The sequence below is a fragment of the Apteryx rowi genome, unplaced genomic scaffold, assembly GCF_003343035.1.
Source record: "Apteryx rowi isolate R43461 unplaced genomic scaffold, aptRow1 scaffold_39, whole genome shotgun sequence".
Lineage (NCBI taxonomy): Eukaryota > Metazoa > Chordata > Aves > Apterygiformes > Apterygidae > Apteryx > Apteryx rowi.
The window spans coordinates 2,374,887-2,381,537 of record NW_020450418.1 but is presented as its reverse complement, the minus strand read 5'-3'; positions in this window follow the sequence as shown (position 1 = coordinate 2,381,537).

Here is a 6,651-nt window from a genome sequence, read left to right as displayed (position 1 = left end):
GGGTGTGCATCGCAGGTGTGTGTCGTGGGTGAGCATCGTCAGTGAGCGTTGTGGGCGTTCATCACGGGCGTTCATTGCGGTGTGCCTCGTGGGTGTGCATCGCAGACGTGCATTGCGGACATGCATTGTGGGTGCCCATCACGGATGTGTGTCGCGGGTGAGCATCGCGGGCGCCCTTCGATGCTGGACCAGAAATCGGAGCTGGCCGCACAGCTGAGCCATGCTGATGCCGTGTGTGGCCCCGGCCCCGTGCTGCACTTCCCCGGATGCTTCGCACGACGCCTTGCCGGATTTTTTTTTTTAAACCACTGATGAACACCTAAATTTCTCTTTTCCAGCAAATTCCCCCGCACGCATCGTTTGCGTGGTCCTTTGCTGCGGCTGCGCCTGGCAAGCCACAAGCGTCACCACCGTACCTGGCCGACCCCGGCGGCGAGGCCGAAGCAGCCGGCCCTGCCTGGGCAGCCCGTCCCGAGCGCGCCGTGGGGACAGCACAGCGAGCCGGGGGCTTCTCCCTCGCATCCGCGCTGTTCCCGCGCCGGTGTTCAGGCAGGTGGCGACGGTGGTCCGGTGGCGACGGCCGGGATCCCGCCGAGCCCAGCTCCGCCTAAGCAGCGCCTTAATGGCAATAAATTGGTGTTTTTCCTGGTGGCAGCTCCCTGCGCTGCCCCCCGCCTTCGCGTTCATCCCTTTTTTTTTATTTTTTTCCCTTTCCAATGAGCTGTTCCTGCCAGGCAGCAGCTTTAGCACGAAGAGCGGCAAAGCGGGTGCTGTTGCTCCGGCGCCCCGGACCGGCCTCGTTTCACTTCTGCTTTGCGGCGGCAGCAGCGACGCACCGGCACGGCGATTCTGCGGCAAAGCCCGGCGGCCCCGGCGCTCCCCGCCATCCGCGGGCGCTTCCCCTCCCTTCCCGGCCCCAAGCGGGATTCCCAGCCGCCCTCCCCTGCTCCTGGGACGGGCTCCTGGTGCAGCAGCCTGCTGGTGGAACCGGGATTGCGCTCCGCTGCCTGCGCAGCCCCGGCCCATTCCGGTGCCGTTTCCTTGAGCTCCACAGTCATTGCCGGGCCAAAACCGCCCGCGGGAGGAGCCGACGCGGGGCCGGCTCTGCCTCCGCCGGAGGCCGTGACGCCTGCCGTGCTCGCCTGCCGGGCTCAGCACGCCCACGCCGCTGTTTGCCAGGCCCCAGCGCCAAGGTTCCCGCTGGAAAAAAGAGGGGAAAAAAGGACGAGCCCCCAGTTCCCGTGCGCCAGCRACATGATGCGCAGAGTCACTGCCGCTCAGCAGCGCTGCCGGTGCTTCCCTGCGCCCGCGGGTGCCACCGGCCCTGCTGCCTGCCTCCTGTCCTGCCTGCATCCCGTCCTGCCTCCCGGCCTTTCCCTGCTCTCTCTCTCTTTCCCTTTCCCTTCACCTCCTCCGGTGTGCACCGTGCCGGTGTGCACCACGCCAGCRTGCACCGGGCGAGCACGCACCATGCCGGTGTGCACCTTGCCGGTGTGCACTGCCCCGGCGTGCACCGCACCAGCGCCCGCTCCCAAGCCAGCGTGCACCGAGCCGGCCCGCACCGCACCCGCCAAGAGCTGTGCTGCTGCCCCAGCAAGGCTGTTCCTGCTCCCAGTATAGTCTGTTGTACTGGTGACCTGTCATCACCGTGGCCCACGCTCGCCGTAATGGGGGTGTTGCTGGTGGGTGACAACAGCCAAGCACGTGCCACGCGTCGCGCTCGGGGCCCGGCGACGCGGGCTGCAGTGATGCAGTATTTCCTCGCAACRCGCTGGGCGAAATTTGTTTTCTGCCACTCACATTTATCTTTCCAAAGCAGACATTTCCAGGGAACTGGTTCCTGTTATGGGAGTTATTCATCCAATAACTTATCAGTGGAAACAGGCTCATATGCCGCGTTTTGAGTTGGACACCGCTTGCATTGRAAATGCAGTTACAAACGCAGGGGTAACGTTGCTCTTGTTGAGACCGGCCTGGGTTAGGCAGCGGTGTCCTGGCCCGGGGAGCAGGCTGTCGCCTTGCGCAGTATTGCTCTTTCCGGGGGGTTTCCGGGGCTCCCGGCGCCCCTCGCCGGGGGTTGGGCAGCAGCCCCATGCGGGAGCTCAACGCTGGCCGGGCGGCCGCGGGCACCACGTGCGCGTGCAGATGGCCACAGGCCAGGCGGCAGCGACGGGCGCCTCCGCTGTGCCGGCGTTCCCGGTTCTCCGAGGCGGCGGGCTGCGTGCACAGCTGTACAGCACCATCTGCCGAGGCCGGGAAATCACTGCACGGGCTGCCGCCGCCGCGCACAGCTGGAGCTGCCCTGCACAGCTGGAGCCACTAGGTGCACTGGGAGCCACAGCGCACAGCTGGAGCGCCTGAGCACAGCTGGAGCCGAGAGGCACAGCTGGAGCTGCTAGGTGCACCTGGAGCCACCACGCACAGCTGGAGCSMCKRKGCACAGCTGGAGCCACCACACAGAGCGGGAGCTGCTAAGTGCACCTGGAGCCAGCATGCACAGCTGGAGCAACCACCCACAGCTGGAGCTGCTATGTGTACTTGGAGCCACGATGCACAGCTGGAGCTGCTTGGCACAGCTGGAGACAACATGCACAGCTGGAGCCACTGGTCATGCCTGCAGCCACAATGCACAGCTGGAGCCACCTGCACACCTGGAGCTCGTGGCTCCAGGGTGGCTTTGACGTTTGGGGGCCTCTTTGCTCACTGTCTGTTTCACTTTGCATTTCTTGCCCCGAAATGCTGCACGTCCCGCGGTTCTCCTGCGCCTCCGCTGTTGCTCTGCTTTGCTCCCTAGGAGGTCGACGCTTGGCATTAGGTGTGGTGCTCGGTGAGTCCGGCTGGGAGGAAAAAGGGATTTCTTTTTTTTTTAATACTCAAAGGGATTATTTCGCCCGCTGTTACAGATGTGCTTGACCCATGTTCTGGGCACCCACCGGCACCTGATTCTCCTCCAGCCGCCTGTTGCCTCACCCAGCCTGCGCCACCGCCGGTTCCCCCACTCGTTTTGCAAGCGCTTGCGACATGGATCTCGCAGGAAACCTCTTTAACGCAAGGGAGGGACAAACGCTTCTCCCGCACCGGCGCGCGGGCCGCAGGGCTGGCGGCCGGAGSAGGCGAGGGGCCAGAGCTCCGGGCTCAACCTCCGCGAGCCGTTCCCGCCCCACGCGGCGCTGCGGCGCAGTCGTTCCCGGCACCGGGYGCTCGGCAGTGCGCCGCCGTGCACGTGGCCTCCCCGGGCTGCGCCGCCGGGGCCGCGGCCTCGGGCTTCCCGGCGGATCCCRGCCGCCGCTCCCTGCCTCCGCCGCTCCCCCGGCGCCTTCGGAGGAAAGCCACCAGCTGAACCCATGCACCGTGGCTGCTGCAGCAGAGCGCTAGAGGAGTTGTAGTATATATAATGCTATATGTGTGCATGTATATAAAAAAATATATAAAAAATGTTCTGTTGCATGGACTATTGCGTGGAGTATAGCTGCCAGGCGGGGCGTGGGACCGGCCCGGCGCGGGGGGCGAGCGCTGCCCCGTGCCCGCAGGCTCGTCGCTCCTCGAGGAGGCCAGGTGCTGCCGCAGCTGGGGCTCGTCCGCGGCCCCACGCAGGGGATAAAGGCGCTGCCTGCGAACAGCTCTGCTGATGAGGAAGAGGAGCAGGGGCTGAAGCTGGGGCAGGTCAGTGGTGGCTGTTGCTGCCCTGCAGCACGGGAGCCTCCTCCCCTCCCAGTCCGGCTGCGTGTCCTGGTGCAGCAGGGCTTTCCTCCGGTGTTGCCGGTTTGCAGCCGGGCGAGGGTGGCCTCGGCAGCGATCCCTGCGGCGCTTGTCCGTGTGGAGCTGGGAAGCTGATGGTGGGTGTGGGAGCGAGCGTGCATGGGGGTGTCTGCTCTTCCTCCTCCTCCTCCTCGCCGGGGCTCTTCCCGGGCTTGCCGCCTCCTTGCCGCAGCCCTGATCTCGTCCATGCTTTAGGGGCACCGTGGGGCGAATGCCCCCGGCTTCTCCCTTGGAGCACCCTGCAAGCCCCTTCGGGGAGGGCAGCGGTGCCGCTCGGAGGCTCCGGCCCCCGTGTCCCGCTGYGGCGGGGGATCCCGTGGAAGCGCTGCTCCGTCGGAGCCCGAGCGGCGACTGCGAGGAGCGCTGGGGCTTTAGCCATCTTGCAGCAAAGTGCAAGCGCTGGTGTCTGCAGGGAGCTCCCGGCCGGCGGCTCCTGCCTCTGCGCCGGCTGCGGTGTGTTTTCCTTTAGCGTGGCGCAAGTGCGGGAGCTGATCCCTAATAAAAGGTTTAATTAGGGTTGAGCGAAATGGCTGCAGAGCCGCGAGCGCGGCAGCGACCCGCTGACGGCCCGTCGCTTCCGCTAACGCCGCGGGATTTACGGGTGCCAGGCCCYGACCGGGGATGAGGCCGGCGGATTTGCGCTTTATTTAGCAAATCCCTCCGCGTCCGGCYCCGAAGCGGCTGGCGCTTGGGGCGGGTGGGCAGGAGGCACCTTGTCCGCCCGGGCGGCCGCGGGGGCGCGGGCAGAGCCAGCTCCGGCGCGGCCGTCACGTGTACCTGCAGCATGACTGCTCCGAGATGAGTAATGCGCTGCTGTGACTCACTCCTCTGCCTCTTCCTTTTTTTTTTTCCCCCTTTTTCTCTCTCTCTCTTTTTTTTTTAAGGCCGTTGCCTTGGTCTGTTTATGTTTGCGCGGAGGCTCCCAGCGCGTCCTTCAGCGTCCATGTGCGCGTCRGGCGCTTTGGCTAAGAAACGTGCCGGCGTGGTTTGGGGTGTTTTGGAAACGTGTGAACGCCGGCTTGGCCTCACCCACGCGGTACAGCTAGTGCAATGCGACTTCTTCCCTTTTTTTGGTTTTGTTTTGTTTTTTTTTCCCCTGGTAGCTGGGCACGGATCACTTCTCCGTGTTGTGTTTTGTGGGTTTTCCTTTTCTTGCCGGTGCTCGTTCTCCTAATGCCGCGTATTTTGCGCGTGCTCTGGGCATTGCATTTGCAGCGCGGCAGCAGCGCTTGGAGCATTCCAGGGCCGGGGGCTTTCCAGCTCTGCYGGAAACTCCCCCGACCTTGAGTAAATAAATCCCGGATCAGGATGCCCTGCCGGCGCCGTGGGCGTGCAGTCCCCCGCCGTTGCGCTCCTGCTGCATCCCCACCTGAGCGAGGACAGCGGCCGCCCGGCCGCGGGTGCAGCGCGTGGCCCTGCCCTCGCCTCCCCTTGCAGCAGCCCCGAAGCGACTTTAAGCACGGCGAAGAGTCGCGTCTCCCGCGGCCCGGTGCGCGGACGGGCAGGGGAAACCATCCTGCTGCGCGGGGCGCGCGGGCGAGACGCCCTGCGAGAGGAGCCGGCGGCGGTTTGGGTTTTGGTCTTTGGCTGCCGGCGTGGAGGAGCTGCGAGCGCTGCCGGTGGCTGCGGCTCCGCTCTGCCACCCCTGGGACCCTGCCRCCTTCCCGGGCAACGGGCGGCTCTTGTTCCCCCTTTTTAAGGGCAGTTCCCTGCCCTTCGGCTGGGGCGCTCATCCCGCGGCATCAGCACCGAGGCGCTGCAGGAGGCAGCCCGGGAGCCACCTCCCCTGCAGCATCCTTCGGGAGAATGCCGGCCCCGGGGGTTTCCCGGGGGTGGGAGGGATGCGGGATGCCTGGGCGCTGTGCGATGTGGGGCACCTAGGGGCAGCGTGTGGGGTGCCCGGGTGTTGCGGGATGCAGGGTGCCTGGGGGCAGGATGATGGATGCAGGGTGCCTGGGGACAGGCAGGATGCGGGATGGCCAGGTGTTGTGGGATGCGGGGTGCCTGGGGGCAGGATGCAAGGTGCCTGGGGGGTGGAAGGGATGTGGGGCGCCTGGGGGCAGGTGGGATGCTGGATGCCTGGGTGCTGTGGGATGCAGGGGCGCAGCAGGAGCGGGGCACCCAGGGGTGGGATGTGGGGGACCTGGGGGCAGGATGTGGGGTGCCTGGGGGTGGATGGGATGTGGGGCAGGTGGGATGTGGGGTGCCTGGGTGCTGTGGGATGTGGGGTGCCTGGGGGCAGGATGCCTGGGTGCTGTGGGATGCAGTGCACAGCAGGAGTGGGGCACCCAGGGGTGGGATGCGGGGGACCTGGGGGTGGATGGGATGTGGGGCAGGTGGGATGCAGGGTGTCCGGGGGCAGGATGTGGGGTGCCTGGGGGAGGAAGGGATGTGGGGCAGGTGGGATGTGGGGTGCCTGGGTGCTGCAGGATGTGGGGATACAGCAGGAGTGGGGCACCCAGGGGTGGGATGTGGGGTACCTGGGGGCAGGATGCAAGGTGCCTGGGGATGGATGGAATGTGGGGCAGGTGGGATGCAGGGTACCTGGGTGCCGTGGGATGCGGGGTACCTGGGGGCAGGATGCAAGGTGCCTGGGTGCAGAAGGGATGTGGGGCAGGCGGGATGCAGGGTACCTGGGTGCTGTGGGATGCGGGGTGCCCAGGGGCAGGATGCAGGGTGCCTGGGTGCGGAAGGGATGTGGGGCAGGCGGGATGCAGGGTGCCTGGCCCAGGCGGTGGGACGCGGGACCAGGATGCGGGGAGGCCGGCGGGATGCGGGGCCTGGCGCCGGCAGCCTGCGCGCACCGGCGGCCGCAGGGAGCGCGCGGGGCGAGCGCCGTCTGCGCTCAGCTATTCCGGCTGAGTGCTTTTTTTTTTCCTTCTTTTTTTTTTT